Genomic DNA, 21,535 nt, shown 5'->3' with positions numbered 1-21,535 from the left:
TCTTCTTTTATAAACTGCATGTTAATACTTTCTGCACTCTTCTTTCACTTGTAAAAATACTTTATATGTTGAGATTTTTCATACTGTGGCATCATGTTGCAATATCACATCCCAATTTGTCCTTAAGTATTTTATGTATAGAAAGACCACCTCTACTCCAAGAACTGGTAGGTACACACAAACGCGCACACACACACACAAATGTATATGTACACACATATGTATACATATATGAATGCTTAAATTGTTTAACTTATCTGGATTTTACTTTGTCATGTAATGTTAAGAATTTACCTTTGCCACAACTTAACTATTTCACAATTTATTGAACGGTTTCTATACATATATTCTGTTTTATTGATCTATTCTGGGTAAAAAAATCACACTATTGTGGTTGTAATACATATTTAATATTTGATAGTGTAAGTGTCCTTCCACAAATACACAGTCTTTAAAAACTACATTTTCTCAACTATTCTGTTTTGTTTGTTTGTTTGTTTGTTTTGAGACAGAGTCTCACTCTGTCACCCAGGCTGGAGTGCAATGGTGCAATCTCGGCTCACAGCAACCTCTGCCTGCTGAGTTCAAGCGATTCTCCTGCCTCAGCCTCTTGAAGAGCTGGGATTACAGGCATGTGCCACCATGCCCAGCTAATTTTTTTTTTTTTTTTTTTTTTTTTTGCATTTTTAGTAGAGGCAGGGTTTCACCATGTTGATCAGGCTGGTCCTGAACTCCTGACCTCGTGATGCGCCTGCCTCAGCCTCACAAAATGCTGGGATTGCAGATGTGAGCCACCACACCTGGCCTTCTCAATTATTCTTATCCATTTATTCTTTCCAGATTAACCTTAGGGAAATTTCCAAAACAATTTCAGTTGCATTAAACCTACAGCTAGAGAGAAAACAGATGGCTTTGCAATAGCAACACTCCACCTTCTTTAGATCCCTCAGTAAACTGTGTACTGCTCATCGTGTAGGTGCTAAGTTTTTTCTTTACCATTTTAATTTTTTTGCTATGTATTCCATTTTGTTTTTACTGTGAATATGGCTGTTCATTAATCATACTGTCCAAGAGTTTTATTAGAGTCTAGAAACACTTTTATGTTTTATACATTTGTGCAGGAAGTCCATGGCATAGAGATGAAGACAATCAGCTTTAGAGTTGAGTAGATCTAGCATCTGAATTCCAGCTCCACAATGTATGTGAGCAGGTTAAAATCCATATTATGGGTTGGCTGTCAAAATCAAAACCATTTCTATAATGTCCCCAGCGTGGTGCTTGGCATATAAAATATCTTTTTTTTTTTCTTTTGAGACAGGTTTTCACCCTGTTGCCCAGGCTGGTCTCGAACTCCTGGGCTCAAGCAATAGTCAGCCTTGGCCTCCCAAAGTGCTGGGATTACAGACGTGAGCCACTGCGCCTGGCCTATAAAAGATCTTAACCAAAGATAACTGTTGTTTTGTAGCCCAAACCTCTGACAGATATCACTTTTTTTTCTATTGCTTCTCTTAGGCCTGTACATTCATATCATCTACTTACAGTGATCATTTTGTCTCCTTTTGATAGATGTATTAATCCCATTTAGTTCTCTTAATCCTGTTCTTGTGTTGGCTAAAACTTCCCAAACAATGCCCCAAAATGAGGATAAAGTTGGATATTCTTGTTTTTCTCTGAATGGGAGTGACATATTTTACTAGCAAATGCGGTGTTGGCTATTTGAGATAGATATTATTTATCATGGTTCAATAAGGGTTATCAGGACTTCTTGGAGTTTTAGAAAATCACAATCACATGAATTTTCTCCTTTGGCCAAATTTATATATATATAAGAGATATATATATAAAATATATAAGACATATATAATATATGACACATATATATGACATATATAATATATATATAAGACATACAGATATAGAATTTTTTTTTTCTGAGATGAAATCTTGCTCTGTTGCCCAGGCTGGAGTGCAATGGCATGATCTCAGCTCACTGCAACCTCCGCCTCCCAGGTTCAAGCTATTCTTCTGTCTCAGCCTTTCTAGTAGCTAGGATTACAGGCACGCAGCACCATGCCTGGCTAATTTTTGTATTTTTAGTAGAGATGGGGTTTCACCATATTGGCCAGGCTTGTCACGAACCCCTGACCTCAAGTGATCCACCCATCATGGCCTCCCAAAGTGCTAGGATTACAGACATGAGCTACCATGCCTGGCCTATATTTTATATTTTCTAATATTTCAAAATTAAACATTAATTCATGGATGTAATGTATCATTTTCTTGGTATATATCTAAATTCAGATATAACCATTAATACCAGATTCAGCCATTAATACCAGATTAATATTTCCTTAACACAACTGGCACAAGGATTAAATCAATTAAGTTAATAAGAACAGTGCCTGGCACTTGGTGAGCAAGCAGGTGTCAGTTATTGTCCATATTAATAACTAGGATTGTGTGTATGGCTCTGTCCAACTTATGATTTTTATTTTATACCGGTCTTGAAAACTATATTGAGAAGTTTTCTATATTTTATCCTATGTTCTATAAATCTTACATAGCATGGATAGCAGCTCTTTGCTAAACACTTGAAAGAACCATAGTAACATTGCTCATTACTAAGGTCACCAATAGCATTTTAGCCAAACCAACAGGAACTTTTCCATTCTTATCTTAACCTCGAGTTAACATTTGACATCACTCATATTCTCTACTTCTAGAAACCCTCCCACCCACTGGCTTCCTGAACTCACACTGCCCAGCTTCCTTCCTACCTCTTTGGCCATGTCAGACTACTTTGCGGACTGTTCTTTCTCTGCCTGTCTTGTAAATGATGCTCCTCAAGATGGTTGCCAGGCAGCCTTCAGCTTAGCTGCACGTTCTCCTGGGCAACTTCATCAGTTCCCCATGATTTCCACATGCAGTTACATGCTAATCGTCATAAATCTTGATCTCTAGACTAGATACCTGGCCTGAGATGCAGCTTTAAATATCCTGCTGTTGGCTAGAAAATTCCACTCAGATGTTCCATAGATTCCTTTCACCCAAGATACCCAAGCTCATGAGATTCTCTGAATTGCACCATCATCCAAATGACTGACTGCCAATCAGAAACCTCGAATTCATTGTTTCTCAATATCATTGTATTTTTTCTGGAAAAAAATCATCCATTTCATCAAGATTGTAAATGTTTTAGCATAGAATCTATATTGTATTTGTTTAAAATTTCTAACCTATCTAGAGTTCCCCTCCCCCTCCGCCCACTGAAATGTATACAAATATATGTAGACGTTTAAATTATTTAACCTATCTGGATTTTATTTCATTGTGTAACATTAGGTACTTACCTTTGCCACAACTTACTGTATTTCACAATTTTGTTGTAATTTTCTGATTAGTCCCATTTATAATTTTGACTTCGTTTAGTTCCAGGAAGAGTATCTTAAAATTTCTAGGTAATTGAGTACTAAACTGTTAAATGCTTATTGTAGTCAACTGCCCTGGATTAAAAAAGGTATCCTGCACAGTATCTGCCTTTTGGAATTTATTGAGTTTTGAATTAATACATATTAGTTTTGTCTGCATTTCATGGGCAATGCTTTAATGTCTTATTTCATCTATCTTTTTGATCACATTATTTAACATGTCCATTTTTGCTACTATAAATTTGTCTTCCCACATTCTCATTTCTAATAGTTATATATATACACACACACATATACACACATACACTTTTCTAGTGATTTGAGAGATAGACACACTTTGTTGTTGTTGTTGTTGTTTTTGAGACAGGGACACAAAGTCCAGCCACTCAGGCTGGAGTGCAGTGGCATGATCATGGCTCACAGCAACCTCCACCTCCTGGGCTCTAGCAATCCTCCTGCCTCAGCCTCCTGACTAACTAGGGCTACAGACATGCACCACATGCTTAATTTTTGTATTTTTGGTAGAGATGGGTTTTCACCATGTTGCCCAGGCTGATCCTGAACTCCTGAGCTCAAGCAATCTGCCCACCTTAGCCTCCCAAATTGCTGAGACTATAGGCGTGAGCCACTGCTCCTGGTCTGTACATGCTATTTTAATTTACAGAAGTATCTTTAGACTTCTCTGAAAATATTTTATTTTTCCTAATTATTTGAGGTGTTGAGTCGCTCCATATATAAGGAGTTTTGCTTGCCTTCAATCTTCCCACCTCTTTCTATCCACTTATACATTTTTGTTGGCAGTTTATCATTTCAAGCTGATTTACTATTCTTAGATTTTCTATGATCTATATTTTTAGAAACTAATTTTCATGTTTCCACTAAGTCTCATCACCATATTAACAATAATTTTTTAGACACTCTATATTTAACTGCTTTCTCGGCCAACCACCAATACTGCCATAGCACAACTTTTCCCATCTTGATTCTTCATTGATTCAATTCTCCTGCAGTCAGGTGCTATCAATAAGAATAAGAGTTAAATGCTGTCTGGGCCATTGAAATAAGGGAGTATCTTTTTTTTTTTTCACACATAAATGGCAGCTGCTCTGGATATAGAATAGTTAAGTATACTCTCCCATTCAAGATCAACTTTCTGCTTATGCCACTGGTTCTCGCTCCTCAAGGTGGAGACAGGAGAGCCTCAGGGTGATTGTTGGAGTCTTCCATCACTTCCTTGCCCTGCTGCCCTTTCCCAAGGGGGAATGAGGAGGCCAGCTGGAGTTCACATGTCCACCAGTACGATCCTGTGTGCACATACCAGCACAACAGTGCAAAATTTCTGGCATATTAATGACTTTAGCCTAGCTTCATGCATTATTACCAGATTTCCTTTATTTTTATGTTTTCCTGAAAGTATCTCTGATATATTCTGGGAGTGGGGACCGATTAAACACTTGCACTCACAAGGTCATCTTACCTAGAAACACATGTAAGAATAGCCGTATGTTTAAGTAGAATCATTCCATAAATGTTTTGCTTCCACTTAGCATTATGTCAGCAATTTGGGCAGACTTTTTCTTTAATGTGATTTTTAGTGGTGGTAATATGCAATAGTGAAAATCATTATTACCACCATTGGGATGTACTGAAGCCTTTCTATGTTAAGGGTACTCTGCTAAGCCTTTTAGGCACATCAGCTCATTCGATTCTGATTGCAATCCTATGATGTGGGTTTTATCCCCATTTTCAATGCAGTACCAAGTGGTAAAGGTGGGATCTGTATCTTGCTTCTCTAACTCCAAAGCCTGTGCTCTTAACTTTTCCTGCTGCAGAACCAGAGACGATGATCCTTGCATCCCGCTCTGGGCATCCTCCTCAGCTTCAAGAGCTACAGATTCAAGAGCATGAATGAAGCCCAGCCTGTGTTGCCTGACTTCGTCACTGAGACCAGAAGGAGACCCCATGCGGTATCGACCAGCAAACACAAACAGCTGCCCGGTGCTGCAGGACAAACAGACTTGATGATGAAATTCTCAAAATTCATTGTTGCCTAATTTTTTTTTTTTTTTAGAAATATGCACCATTTTGCTAGCCAAAGTGCAGATTTTCTTAGAGAAAATAGGAAAAGTATTGATATGGGTACACTCACAACGTGCTGAATGCAAACTAAACAGATATCCCATAAGGCAGAAAATCTAACCCCTCCCTGTCTCCATTTCTGTCTTTGTCCCTTTCCATCTGCGTGGCTGTCCCCCGCCCTGGCAAGTGCCCTGCCTCTCCCAAGAGCACTGTGGGGGTCCAGCCAGGGACCCCCAACACCACTGTCCTTATCCCTTGGTCCTCCCTACTGCTCGCAGATGAATTTTCTGGAGCTGGGCTCTAATCAGTGCACAGAGGTGGGACAGAGATGAATTTTTTTAAAAATATAATTTATCACACATTTGCACCCATTGTTCTCCCAACCAGATTGCAGACCACCAGGATACAGGGTCATGTCTGATTTCTTTTGCCTGCCCTCCCTTCCCCAGCTCCCAAATTAGACACGGCAGAGTATCTTGACCACACTGGGTTGGCAATTCATGTTTTACACTGAATAAGTAGATAAGGCATGATTGTCTATTTTTATGTTGTTTTTTGGCAGGTCCCTGCCAGACTTCATAGGCACAAGCTATGGGATACATCTCGTGTGCATCAAAATGAGAGAGAGGACAGTAAAGCACAGTTGTCTACACAGACAGGGAAAATCACACTCACACATACACACACACAGAATTTCATTTAACCAAGTGCACATTGGAAGTAGAAAGCATGAAGCTGAAAGTACTCCAGCTCTGTTTAGCCAACAGTAAACCATAAGAGGGATCTCAGCCTTTAACACATGGCCGGGTTTGACAACTCTTTGGTTCCAGACTGACTTTCCCAACTGACCAGTTGCTTTTGCGTCTTTTAGGTTCAGCTTCACCTTGAATCCCAACTTCCTCCCTCCCCCTTGCTACTTCCCTGGGCGTTCTCTGGCTTTTCAGCCCTGGTGTGAGCCAAGCAAAGCTCAATTAACTAATGAGGTGCCCAAGACCAGCACCAAGACAGTCTCCAAGGGCCAACCAGGCCATTAACTGCCATCATCAGTGTAAATTTACAACCTCGCCTACCACATGGAGTGCGGGGATGCTGTGAAGTTCTGCCAACCCTTTGGCTGACAGGGATACAGAGAAGTGCTGGCAAGGCAAAAACAGAGTAAATTAAAAATATGCTTCAATCTATAGGCTCTATTTATCTATGTCTTTCTTTGGTAATATAACATTAAGGTAAAAGGTCATAGCCCCACTGAAATATAATTTATATTTACCTTTTATTAAATAATTATGGCATGGCATGAAGTTAAATATTACAGAAGCTAATCAAGAGGGAATTCAAGAGAGAAAACTCAGACATGAGAATTTCGTCTTTGCTATACATAGAATGTCTTAATCCTCCACTGGGAGTCATTCGGGTTTGCTTAAGGAGTTTAATAATACACATTTCAACTGCCACAGAATCTAAATCCCATTTGGATCAGCCTTAAAAAACTTTCATCAATACCTTGAGATTTCATAATATTTCTCTTGAGAGCCTGGATCTCATGTGCCATTTCTCATTTTGATTGCAGGTATAATATATCAGATTACTTACATATATCTTGGACCCAATAAATAGATATAAACTATAAGCAATGTGTGAATGGTTTCTTTTTTTTAAGTAAATAGTATTTAACTAAAAATATCTACTGGGAACCACTCTTTTTAAAAAAAAAAAAAAAAAAAAAAAAGCTGGCTGGTGCTCAATATTAATTTTCCCAAAGGATTAGTGAGATATAAAATTCTACATGGTTTTAATTTTCTTTCCTTAAGAGGAGGCACAGGGAGCAGATAATGCTTACCCCATCTTATACTTCTACTTCTGTTTCACAAAAATGAAGGGGACCCTTGGTTAGAACCCTGTTCAGCCCTTAACAATTATGGCCTTGACACTGCAGGCTGGAGGTCATTTATGCTCTTGACCAGCAAGGGTACTGATCGCAAAGATGGCAACATCAAGGCCTGGTCGCTTTTCTTTGCAAAAATGTGAGACAGGATGACGATGGGTGAGGGAAGATCTGAGTTCTCAACTGGGCTGCCACTCTAGGGATGTTGGCGGATCACACCGCTGGCCTCAGTTGCAGCTTTACTCACCAGTGAGTCTTCCCTTGGATCCTAGCATTACCATGGAGTCTGCAGATGGTCATCAGGAGGCCAATAAAAGTAGAAATTCTAAGCCTAGCCATGTGTTTCTGCATCTGTGCATTATCTGCAGAAAGGGAGCTTCATTTCATCAGATGTTCACAGAGCCCATGGTCTCCTAACGGTGACAGCCCACAGAACTGGAGAATCCCTACAGTCCTAACTCTAAATTCCAACTTTCTTCAAGAATAAGGAAAACCACTGAAAGGTTTTCTTTGCACGGTAAGAAACAAAGCAAAAAATCCCAAAAATCAAAAAACCTTAAATCTATATAATGTGACTGCCATATAAACACAAGACCAAAAGACAGACATTGACTGGCAATGGAAGAGAAAACATGCTTTAACAATACCTGCCATGTGGCTTTGGCCAAGGAGAATTACTCTCTGTTGACAGCATAGGAAGGCATGAAATGATCTGGCTTTGGGAGGAATTTAGATAAACACAGACGAGCTCCTGCCCTCATGCCACTTTAGGACGTCTCTGTCCTCTTTCCTTACATAGTACTTTGTTCCCACATGTTCATTCCCATAAAGTCTGTCTTCCATGTGCTAGGATTTGGGTTCCCTTCTCTCTCCCTCATCCTTCTTCCAATTTCCTTGTCCAATCATCTCCCTTCTGCCCTATTCCTCATGCAAAGGCTACATTAAACTTGCACTTAAATGCTCCTAAGTTTTTCATTGCATATGATGATGTGATGGGATAAAGCTCATCCTAGCTTGGGAGCTGCCTTAGTTCCTGACACTAACAAATGACGCCACCTTTATTGGGTCACTTGGCCAGGTGAGGCTTTGGTTTATTTATCTGTGAAGACAAACGATTGGGGTAAATGGCATCTAAGACCCCTTTCAAGCTCTTACATTTTATGATTCTAAGGCTATCACTGATTTGGAGCAGCAGTTTTCTTCTCTGAGGAGTGCAGGGTAGAGCTGAAGTCAAGAGTTGTTGAATTAAGTTGTCTTTAACCTTGGCTACATTGAACTCTCTTCCCACATCCATTTGTTTCAATGTAGCAAAAGTTCAGTGTCACCAATTTAAAAACAAAAAGGAACAGAGATAATATAGGAACACATTATTAAGAGGTGGTACCTGCCTTTGTGGACACAGGAACAAGAATACGAGGAGAGAACCAACAGTGCACAAGCGAAAGATTAGACTGAAGCCTCTGATATTTAATTTTAAATGAAATATTAATTTAATATTTAATTACACTTTGGTTTCCAGAAAAACTGCAGCAGCAAGACAGATTATTTGAAGAAGGGAATAATATACATGGTTAAGGAGACAACTGTAAAAATTAAAGATAAATTTCAAGGGTAAATCTAAATGCCACAACGGAGCAGTTATAAATACGTTCTTGCTCTCTGTAATGTGTATTTAGAATATTACAGCCGAGTGCACCAGTCCATTAAGGGGCTGGGATGTCTCTAGTGAAACAACAGCCCCCTATTCTGGGGCTAACAACAGAGACACCATTCCTCAGACTCAGCTGAATGATGTATCTGAATTTCACAAGAGGTGGGAGTGGAGACAACTTCAGTAAAAGTGTAGGCTACCAGGGGGGCTATTGACTCAACCTGTCTCCAGCTTGAACAGGGAATAGTTGTACTCGGGCCAGTTTCTGATGTCTGAATTGGGTATTTTTAACTAAAAATCAGATTCATTTCTTCAATGGGATTTTTTTTTCCAGGATAATGCTATACGGGGAAAAAAAATGCGAAGTGGATGAGCTATTAACATTTGAAATCCAGTTTGCACATCTGTGCAGCACAGCTTTATGAAGGCAGGCGCCACAATTCGCACAGAGCCTCCGGGAGGAGGCTGTTTGGGGTATGATTTGGGGGTGTGTGGAAAAACCTCGGTCTCTCATTTTTCCTCCCAGCTGCTGCCTGTTCTTGCCTTAATCCTGTTGAACACTTTCCCCCAAATAACGAACAGGAAAAAAAAATTGTTTTTTGCTAAAGTAGAAGATAAGTAGTATTCTGGGAGAGGGGGTTAGTTAGCATGAATTCTCTGGTTTCTTGGTGCATTTCAATTAGCAGGTCGTCTATGTAGACCTCTAAGTTCTCCTGCACACCTCTTATCAAGCACCTACTCTGCATGTACCTGGGCCAGCTGGGGCATGGTCAATCTCTTCTGCTCCTTTTGTCCACCTTTTACTATTTATTTATTTATTTATTTATTTATTTATTTCTTACAAGAACTCCTGGGTTCTTTTTAAAAAATTATTTATTTATTTATTTAAGAAACAAGATTTCCCTCTGTTGCCCAGGCTGGAGTACAGTGATGCAGTCATAGCTCACTGCAGCCTCGATCTCCTGGCCTCACGCATTTCTCCCACCTTAGGCTCCCAAGAGCTGGGACTATAGGCCCCACACCCCACCAGCCTGGCTATTTTTTTTTTTTTTTTTTTTTTTTTTTTTTTTTTCTAGAGATGGGATCTTCCCTGGGTTTGTCTCAAACTCCTGGCCTCAAGTGATCCTCTGGCCTCAGCCTCCCAAAGTACTGGAATTTCAGGTATTGAAAGGCTTCCACCCTTTAATACCTGCTTCCTTGTGACCCCCTGCCTCTCACCTGCAAAATCCATGTTCTTGGGCTGCCTTGGCCTTCTCTGTCTCCTGCAAAAACCTGATTTCTAATCTAGATCAAGATATTCAAGGCACGATGTGGTAGGTCTTTCAAGAAGAATCCACATTTTCTGAAAGACACACAAAGAAGCCCAGCACTGGTGCAACAACAATGAGGGAGGACGCTGCCCAGAGCTTCCCAGAGCTGCATGTATCCTCCCACCAGATGCTTACAACAGTGAATTGTGCTTGTGCTTCTACATTTATATACATAGATACCTTTACATATGTATATAATTTTATCTTTCTAATGGGGTAAGTATATCCCCATTTTTAGGTTAGAAAAATGGCACAAAGAATAGTTGTTTTTCCTGAAAGTTGGAATGCAAATTCCTGCCTCTTCACTCTGTCATCGGCTCTCTTCTATACAACAGCCTGCCCCGGCGCCAAGTTCTCTCAAGCTTAATAAAAATGTGGAGTTCATATTTCTTGGCCTCCTGCAACTTCAGTTATTTGTAGAGAGAATAATTTCTATGACTTCTAAAGAATTCAAGGCACTTCACAGTCTCTGAGTCTAGCACATCATACTGACTGGAGCCTCCCCTTCATGACTCCTGCTTTTTGAGTTTTCTAGAAAGTTCCACCTAAGAGCAGGCATTACTATTGTGTTTACGGTGAAAGGACCCAGTCTCATAAGAACGTTCCCATGGGCAGAGTGCTTATAAGCCAAAACGTCTCTGCAACAGCCTCATAAGCAGAACTTAGGTCTCACAAACTCATTTCTTTAAAATACACATTCCCTAAATTAGTTCAACCACCATGGAAGACAGGTCCTCAATCCTCAAGGATCGAGAACCAGAACTGCCATTTGACTTGGCAATCCCATTACTAGGTATATACCCAAAGGAATATAAATCATTCTATTATAAAGAAACATGCACACATATGTTTGTTGAAGCACTATTCACAAAAGCAAAGACTTGGAACCAACCCAAATACCCATCAATGATAGACTGGATAACGAAAATGTGGTATATATACACTGTGGAATACTATACAGCCATAAAAAGGAATGAGAGCATGTCATTTGCAGGGACATGGATGAAGCTGGAAGCCATCATCCTCAGCAAACTAACACAGGAACAGAAAACCAAACACTGCATGTTCTCACTCATAAGTGGGAGCTGAACAATGAGAACACATGGACACAGGGAGGGGAACAGCATGCACTGTTGGCAGGTGGGGTTGGGCAGGGAGAGGAACAGCATCAGGACAAGTAGCTAATGCATGCAGGGTGCATTATAATAGCTAATAGCTAGGTGATGGATCGATCTGTGCAGAAAACCACCATGGCACATGTATACCTATGTAACAAATCCTGCACATGTATCCCAGAACTTAAAGTAAAATAAAACTTAAAATATAACAATAAAAAATAAAATAAAATACAGATTCTCAGACACTCTCAGGAGAGTAGCAAAAATATTCCCATATTGCAATCTGAAAACCAGGGCCCAGGTAAGGCGTCTTCTGAGACCCCCTTCGTGCTCAACAGCCACAGCCTATTTCCTGTGCACCTCTCCAGAGTCACAGCCCGAGAGCCAAGGCATCATCTGCCAAGTAAAACAAGACAAGACCAAACAGATGGCCTTGGTATCATTTTTTCTAACAAACTGTACCGTATTGAGAAGTAGTACAGGTTAGGTGTTAAGAGCAGAACTTTGGAATAAGACATCTAGGTTTCATCATAGCTTGGTGACATTAGGCAAGTGACTTAATTTCTCTAAGTAGCAGGATCTCAACTATGAAGTTGAGATACTCATTGAACTGTCATCACAGACAAAGGTGGTGATACTCGAGCCTGTAGGACAGAGCCTTGCCTTACGTACTTAATAGATGACAGATGTGATTATTGAACCACTGTCATTTTTGCTTATTATTCTGTCTTATGATAGAACTTACAAAAGACTTCTTAACCAGCTGTCTAATGTGTAGCCCAGGTTCTGCAAAGAACCACAGGAACAATAGTGAAAAGCTATGCTTGTTTACCCCCATGTCCTCACACATTGTGTTTTGCCCTGGATTCTGTGGTTGGTGCAGATTTGACAGTTAGAGACAATGACCTTTCCACCCCCAAATACCATGCTCTGATATCCTCTCCCTGCATACTCGCTGCCACCTGAAGTCAAGACAGCCAAGAGGTCTCTGCACAACCAGTCACTGTGGTTCTATTGGGTGCCCCTACTAGGATTATTTTTCTGCATTGCCAGTTCTCTATGGAAAAGTCTGCGAGGAAAACAGAGGATCTCTTCTCCTCTTCTCTCTGCCTAGCCTGGCATACTTCCTCCAGGTCTCAAACCAGTTAAGAGGCAACTGGACTTTCCCTAATGAGCCCTGTTCTCATGTGGCTCTCTCAATTGTGCAGCAGCAAGTTGCACATTAGCAAACCGTGGTTAGTGGAAAATAGACCTGCAAAGTCACATGTGCAAAGAAAATGTGTTGTTTTTCAGAGCCCTGAGGTTGTTTGTGCTGTGGTTGGCAGTGGCAACCATGGGGGTGTGGCTAATTAACCAGGTACACCTAATAATGGGCTTGGCTCTGTCATGGTGGTGTATCCTTGGATACAGAAAATGTCAACCGTTGGACTATAGACCACAGAGTGTGTGCAGTGGGGCACGGGTGGAAGGAGGAAGGGTTTTCTGGAGTCTCCTGCAGGACTCTCCCTCTAGAAAGTTCTACATAAGAGTAAACACTAACATTGTGTTCCTGGTGAACGGGCCCAGTCTCATAAGAACCCTCCCATGGGTGGAGCGCTTTATAGGCCAGAAAGCCTCTCCAACAGCCTCAGGAGCAGAACTCAGGTTTCTCAAACTCATTTCTTTGTTTAAAATACAGATTCCCAGACTCTGTCAGAAGAGTATGATTTGGTATTGTCTGGAATGGTGCCAAGCATAATTCTTATGATCGGCCAAATTAGGGAAACACCTTTGGGTAACAGCATAATTGGCACCAGAGCTTTACAGATAATGGAAATGAGGCTCAGAGAGGTCAGTGATCGGGTGAAAGTAGACACAAGCAGTGGACCACAAGGCCAGCCCCTGAAGGCAGCGCTTCCGGCTGGTCCAATGCATCTCCTCTCAGATCCTGTCCTGCTCACAGCACTCACTCTGCACATTTTAAAACCCTCTAGGTTTCAAGTTTTGCCTTTTCCTCCAGAACCTGAATGACTTTTTGTCCACCTTGCCATTGGAGCTGAGTGGTTCGTCTAGGCCTAAGGCAGCCTAGGAGCACCGTCCTGCAGTGAAGCGGCCCAGGCGCCCAGGGTGCGTGGGTCAGTGCTTCAGGGTGGCTGGAAAGACGGGAGGGCCTTGTCCTTCTCCTCCTAGGGAAGAGGCCATGGCTCTCCAGGTGACCAGAGTGAAGACTCAGCTCTGAGGTGGAACAGCCCATCAGCAGGTTCCTGTGGAAGCACTGATGGTGGATTAAGACGCAATTGGCTTTTCATGTCAGTAGCTGCCAGTTCACTGGGAAAGACGGGAGGCCACCAAAGCATTTCCTGTGGGGTCTAGAACCCTCCATGGATGATATCAGCTTCCTGTTTCCGCCAACCCAGGCGGTACTTCGCTCAGTAGCCTCGGGGTGGAAGTTTTCCGAGAGAGTGGCCAGACTCCTGAGCCATCCCTGATAGCATCTGTAGTTTTGATTTCTTCTTTATTCGTGAACGAACAAACTCCTGAGTCCCTCCCCGCCTCACCCCAACTGCCCCTGAAGGCCCTTCCTTCTCAAAGGCTGTTTCTGGAAGAAGTACCACCAGCTATCAGGCTAGAAATACTTTGTACCTGAAAAATCAAGTTTACTAATGTTCATTGTTTCAGTATTTAAACGTGTGACACTATATTGTGCCATACTTTATTCTTCTAATTTTTTATTTTATTTTATTTTATTTTTTTTGAGACGGAGTCTCGCTCTGTCGCCCAGGCTGGAGTGCAGAGGCCGGATCTCAGCTCACTGCAAACTCCGCCTCCCGGGTTTACGCCATTCTCCCGCCTCAGCCTCGCCCGCCACCACGCCCGGCTGGTTCTAATTTTTAAATTATTTAATTTTTCTAGAAAATAGATACAAGTAAGCAACATGAAAAAAATTTGAATAACAACAACACTGAGAAACCACCATTGTTAACACCTCGGCATGCAGAATTCTGTACCCTACTAGGGTTGCTTGTAAAACTACTCATTTTTCATATATCTAAACATTGGGTCATATCATGCAGACTATTTTAAAGCTCCTTTAAAACCCGTATCACAGATGCCTTTCATGTAAATAAATATCCATCCATGGCATTATTTTTAATGTCTCTAAAAAGGTGTAGAAGATGTTCTCTTATTTGTTTAATGAATCCCCTAATGTACAATGAGGATATTTTCTTTTTTTCTTTTTTAATGTAGTATGAAAGGACAAGCCTTGAGTATTTATTACCTTTGTTTTTAACATAATGTTCAATTTGCTTACATAATTTAACAGCAAAATTGCTGAAACTTTGCCAGTTCTTGTGAGCCTGTGTGAGCTGACTCCAGCATGTCAAGGCCTCTGTTCCTCCTAGTCGCCAGAACTGTACACTTCCCCGTATTAGTCTAGATGTGTTTCCTCGGTTGCAGGATTATTGCAGAAATTCCCTACTACAACTTGTTTGGTTTTAAGATTCACACTGAGGATACTTTCAATTTTTCATTACAATAAACTCCCATGAACAGTCTTCCAGCAAACTCAATTATTTCCTAGGTAGACATTTCTAGAAGTAGAATTGCTGAGTCAAAGGGCACATACATCTTCAGGTGTTCTCTTATCAAATTTACACTCCTGCAGTAGTATCTTAGATAGTTATGATGCCTACCCATCTCCTTAGAGCTCTATCACCCACGTCAAGGTGTGTCTTTGAAACACTAGAGATACCAGAGCTCTACATGCAGAAAGTGTCCTGGAACAAGACCCACTCTCCAGCTGACTTCAGAGACAGCCCTGGTTTCCTCCTACCCTGACCACGTCTTTTCAGGCTCCTTCCCAGGTTCCTTCTATCATCTTTAATCCTGTATGTTGGTGTTCCCAAGGTGCCATATTTGGACTTCTCTACTCTTCCATGGTGATCTCATCTGGTCCTATGGCTTTAAATCCTGTCTAGAGTATCCTTCAGTAGTATCTTGCAGTAGTATCTTAGAAAGTCCCCATTGTCTTTGAATTTTGTCAACCTGAGTATTTTCATTTGTTTAAAAGAAAATCTTTGCCAACTTGATAGGGAAAAAAAGGTGGTCTTGTTGCCTTAATTTGCATTTATTTATTAATGTGGTTGGGATTTTTTATTATAAAAGGTTTATTTGTTTACTTGTCTTCCTTCCTGAATTTAACTCTTGATGTTCATTGCTAGCTTTCTAGTTGGGTATTTGTCTTTTCCTCTTTAATTTCTAAGATACCTAACGTTCTCCTCTTTTTCCACAATGTATAACATAGCAGTTAACAAACTATAGGCACAAAATAAATTTTTTTCTGAATAAAGGAAAAAATCTTTTTATAATTAAGATAATAGGCCACATAGAGCAAATATGTTCTTAGGTTGTCCTTTTCCCTTTAATGCCTGGCATATTGACACAAACATTTTCCTTTTATGTAATCATATCTTTTGCTTGATGGTGCCTGTCTTTAGCCTCAATGTACACAAGTCTGAAAATGATAATTACTCTTTAAATCTGTAATATTCTGAAATGTCTACATTTTTAATAAAAATATTTAATTTGAATACATTTTAGTTTATATGCTATGAAATTTAAAATCTAACTTTCTCTTTTAATGCTTAACTAGTTGGCCCAGCACATTTGTTAAGCATTCCATCTTTTCTGCGTTGACCTGACCTGGCTTCCCTTACCTACTAATACCTAAGTATTTATACCCTTAATGTGTGCAAAGTGTTTATTTTTTAAATGTTCTCTTCTGTTGCATGACATTTCTGTATGTTCCTACAAAGCCCCATATTCTTTTAATTATTGAAACTTAAAATAGGTTTTAATGTCTGGCAGGGCAAGGGCCTCTCATTTTTCAAAATCCTCTTTTAGCACCTTTCCTTCCCAGGTGAAATTTTGTAAAGTTTCCCCAAACATTTTGTTGGTATTTTGATTGGCACTGTGTTAAATGTATTCATTAATCGACATCTTTACAATATTAAATCTTCCCACCTCTCCACCAGCTGGAAGTATTTTGTCCTTCCTCTGAACTCCCTTAGCACATTATACCTTTAAAAAAAATCACTTTCTAAACTATACCCACCCAATTTTTCAACTCTGAAACCTGAGCGTCGTCCCCTCCCTCCCCTCCCCAACCTTCACCCCATCCAATCAATCAAGTTGTGTCAATGCTACCTCCTAAATTGTATCCACTTCTGCCTGTCCCCACCGCCAGCACTCTGCTCCAAGCTACCATCATTTCTGGCCTGGGCCACCCCCCTGGCCTCCAAGTGACCTCCCTGCGTCCAACCTGGCTTCCAAGCTATCCTCTGCACTGTAGCCAAAATGATCTTTTAAAAGGCAAATCTGATGGTGGCAATATTCCCAAAGCTTCCCACCACGCTTGAAGAAGAGCTGAAAAAAACAAGCCTTGATGTGACCTGGCCCCTGCCCTCCCTTGCAGCTTGAATGCAGCCTCTCTTAAACTTATTCTTTCTGCTCTGTTCACAAAATATATCCAATGTTCTTGCCTACCCCAGGGCCTTTGCACATACTGTTTCCTCTCGTCTATTCTAAATCCCCCCCATCAACTCAGTTTAAGGAGGTTCAATTCCCCTGGCATATGTTCCCAGCATCCTACACAACTCCTTTTAGTCCTCATCAGGTTTGCAATTCCTTGTTTAAGTCAGTCTCCATACTGATAAGGCTAATGGTAATGATACAGAAGTGCTGGCAAAGGAAGGGTGTGGTACCTTTAAATGATACGGAAGTGGGGAACGGAAGTGCTGGGGAGGGGAAGGCATGGTCCCTGGCTAGGTCTCCACCCCTGGGCCTGTGCCCATGGACCTAAGTGAGGACAGGCATTTTTGCTTTCCTGCCCAAATGTTGCATTTCCCAAGACCATCCTGGCCTGCCATGCCCCCATCCTGTGCCTATAAATACCCCAAGACCCTAGAAGGCAGACATACATCAGCGGAGGAACACCTGGCCAGCTGGACATCCAGAGGAACGCACCGACAGGCACCGGCAGGCCACCGACCGGCAGAACAACACAGAATGTGGCTGGGGCAGTCAGAGGAGAACCTGGGCTGCCAAGAGGCCAGGCGAAAACCATCTATCTCCCTTGTGGCTCCCCCATCTGCTGAGAGCTACCTTCCCTCGATAAAACCTTGCACTCATTCTCCAAGCCCAGGTGTGATCCCATTCTTCCGCTACACCAAAGCAAGAACCCTGGAATATGAAAGCCCTCTGTCCTTGTGATAAGACAGGGGTCTAATTGAGCTGAGTAACACAAGCCGCCTATGGAAAGCTAAATTAAAAGAACACCTGTAACACACCTCCACTGGGGCTTCAGCTGTAAACATTCACCCCAGACACTGCCATGGGGTCAGAGCCCCACAGCCTGCCCGTGTGCATGCTCCCCTAGAGGTTTGAGCAGTGGGGCACTGAAGAAGCGAGCCACAGCCCCATCACACACCCTGCAAGGGGGACAAGGGGACTTTTCCCATTTCAGTAATAATAAGAATAATATAAATAGTAAACCACTTTTTGACTAATAAGATATGGGCCATTCTATCCACTCTCTATCCCAGGTACTTTCCATGAAGAGACCTGGCTGCACCAGCTTGTGAAGGCAGGTGGTAAAGTTTTCAGGAACGTTGTGAGTTATTTGAGTGGTAGCTTGCAATCTGCCATGGTGAGAGTATTTGACCATGGAAATCAGTAAATGGTATAAACCCATGCTTTAAAAAAGAAAATCACCTTCTTCCTGAAGAGCCCGTTGTTAAACCTTTGCCAGCCCACCACAGTTGCCATGCCCTGTATCCTTTAGTCCTCAGCTCTGTAGGTAGCCCATTTTACAGACGGGGGAAAAAGAGGTTAAGTCACTTCCCCAAGATTCAAGAACAATTCAGGAGGCAAGCCACGCTATGAGTCCAGGTATCGAATTCCAGAGCATGAGCAGTTCACCTTTACGTCAGCGCGTAAGGAAGGTGGGAGACACTGGTTTGACTTCTCTCCGATAGCCCCAGCATAGAGCTCAATGTTGAGCACAGCGAGCATTGCTCAATAAATATACACTTCACGCAAAAGTTGTTCATGTCTCAGCACATGAAAAAAACAGAGATATTTTCTGATACGACTTGCTAAAGTAGCATCAGAAAGATACCAGGCACGATGGCCAGAGGCCTGAATCTTGGTTCTAACGCCATCTTTAATTCAACAGGCAATTGCTAGCAAATCACTTCTGCTTAGGTTTCAGTTTTCTCGTCTGCAAAAGAAGGACTTTGACTAGATGATCTTCATAGTCCCTTAATCTCTCAAATTATTTGAATTTACATGTAACATAACATCTGTTATTTTCACAGGTGTATGGGTTCCTCTTTTGCTAGGTACTGTGTTTCCAAGATCTGTCGACCACAGCCTCCTCATTCTGTCTGGCAAATTCCTACTTTGCTTCAAAAATGTCATCTATTATTACCTCCTCTGGGAAGCCTTCCCTGATTGCCCAAAGCTAGTCACTCCCTGCATAGTGCCCCTATAACCCTGTTTTTATTTTAGGGGCTGAATCTAATTATTATAATGTAACAGTAGCCATCTCCCTTTTTTTTTTTTTTTTTTTTTTACCTTTTGTCATCTCCCATTCTAGAACTGTAAGCTGATAGAGGTGTACTGATATTATTGATTTTGTGTGTTCAGAGCATGTTTGTTGAGTAAATAAATGGGTGACACTTCTACCTGGGTCCTACCTTCAGAAATTCATATCTAATTGGTCTGGGGTTTGACCTAGGCACTGATCATTTAAAGTGTGGCCAAGGGTGAGGATCTCTTCTACACACGCACACACACACGTACACAACACCTGGTTCCAAACATCTACATCAATGGCCCTACTTATTATTGAGATTGTTCTTTACTTCAATAGAGAGTTGAGGATTGGCTGCAATGTGCCTGTTATGATACCTACCCATCTCCTTATAGGCCAGCTCCATCACCCACATCTACGAGTGTCTTTGAAACACTAGAGATACCAGAAGCTCTACATGCAAAAAGTGTCCTGGAACAAGACCCACTCTCCAACTGACTTCAGGGACAGCCTACGCTCCTGGTTTCCTCCTACTCTGACCACTCTTTCTCAGGCTCCTTCCCAAGTTCCTCCTGTCATCTTTAATCCTGCATGCTGGTGTTCCCAAGCACCATATTTGGACTTCTCCACCCTATCATGGTAATCTCATCCGGTCCTGTGGCTTTAAATCCTGTCTAGATGCTGGTTGCTCGTCTACTCAACACCTTCCATGTCTTCTCATCCAAAGTCCTTGCCCTGCCTGACTTTCCAACCTCATCTCCCATCACTCTCTTCCCCACTGACTCCACTCCAGCCACACGGGCATTCTTGCTCTTCCCCATCAACACCAGGCTCCCTCCCACTTGTAATCTTGCTGTACCCTCTACCTGTGACAACCCCCTCCCCCAGATTCATGGACTTCCAGGCACTTCTCCAGTGAATACCAGTGGACCAAATGGAAAACCCAGCCCCAGGGAGCTCCTGCAATGGAGGAGGGAATGTGGATGGAGAGGAGGACGGAGGAAAGAGAGAAGGGGGGATGGATTTCCACAGCTGGCCCCATCCTGGGATTCAGGTCTCTGCTCCATGTCCCCTCCTCAGAGAGGCCTCCTTAACCAGCCTGCACAACCCTCCCTCACTCTCCTTCCCTTACTTCTCACTATCTGAAATTATGTCACTTATTTTCTTTCTTGTCTGTCTTCCCCTCTATAATATAAGCTTTATGAAGATGGGGGCTTTACCTTCCTCCCTTCTATACCCCAGGGCTTAGAGCTGTGCCAGCCCATGGCAGGCAGGTCATAAATACTAGTTTGAATGAATGAACTACATCCCTTTGGAGCTGGACCAGTAATTTTTTTTATTGTGACTGCAATAGAATCTCCCATAGATCCACAGAAAATAACACCTGAGATGTGCTTATCTCAGGACAGAAAATTCAAAGGCTGAATTTTAAATAAATAGACCTAAACATTACCTCTTTCCATCTACTCCTAATTGGTAGCTAGCCAGACATTGACATTTTAACAAGAGTAGGAATCAGAGCGCAAATGAGAGACTATACTATCTATAAAATAATATTATTAAAAATTTATAATATGCCTGCTATAATTTTTGGTTTATGTATTTCTTTCTCTATACTCTTTATTTTCTCTGTCAAAGTATAATACCTCATTGATCTTCCTGCCTCTGGTTGTTCCCCAATTAACTCAGTCTTTATATCAACACCATTTCTTTTTTTGAAGACAATATCTTTGAGTTACTCTTCCTTGCACAGAAACCCTCAATGCCTTCTTATTTCCTGGCAAGTCAAGTCTAAATTCCCTTACAAGGCTTCTTTTGTTTTTAACTTTTAAAAAATGTGGTAAAATACACATAACATAGAATTTACCATCTTAATCATTTTTAAGTGTACAGCTCAATTGGGCTAAGTAGTTCACATTGCTGTACAACCATCATCACCATCCATATCCAGAACTCTTTTTGTCTTGCAAAACTGAATCTCTGGACCCATTAAACAAATCCCCAATTTCCCCTCCCTTAACCCTTGGTACCCACCATTTGACTTTCCATCTCTAGGAATTTGACTACACTAGGTACTACATAAGGTTTTTAAGCTGTTTTATGCTTTGTTTCCCTCCCATGCTGATATGGTTTGACTCCCCCGAAATCTCACCTTGAATTTTAGCTCCCATAATTCCCATGTGTTGGGTGAGGTACCCGGTGGGAGAGAGTTGAATCATGGGGGCAGTTTCCCCCATACTGTTCTTATGGTAGTGAATAAGTCTCACGAGATCTGATGATTTTACAGGGGGGTTCCCCTTTCACTTGGTTCTCATTCTCTCATCTGTCACCATGTAAGATGTGCCTTTCGCCTTCTGCCATGATTGTGAGGCCTCCCCAGCCATGTGGAACTATGAGTCCATTGAACCTCTTTTTCTTTACAAATCACCCAGTCTCAGGTATGTCTTTATCAGCAGCATGAAAACGGACTCCACATGCCCAGCACATGTAG

General features: G+C 41.6%; 1 protein-coding gene across 3 annotated transcripts in view; it reads right to left on the bottom strand.

Annotated features, from left to right (window-relative positions):
* Positions 1-21,535, bottom strand: part of EBF2 (EBF transcription factor 2) — a 202,555-nt gene that overhangs the window by 20,625 nt on the left and 160,395 nt on the right. The gene's annotated exons all lie outside the window — the stretch shown is intronic.

This window comes from Macaca thibetana, chromosome 8 (genome assembly GCF_024542745.1).
Source record: "Macaca thibetana thibetana isolate TM-01 chromosome 8, ASM2454274v1, whole genome shotgun sequence".
Classification (NCBI taxonomy): domain Eukaryota; kingdom Metazoa; phylum Chordata; class Mammalia; order Primates; family Cercopithecidae; genus Macaca; species Macaca thibetana.
This window is presented reverse-complemented; position numbering and strand designations above follow the sequence as displayed.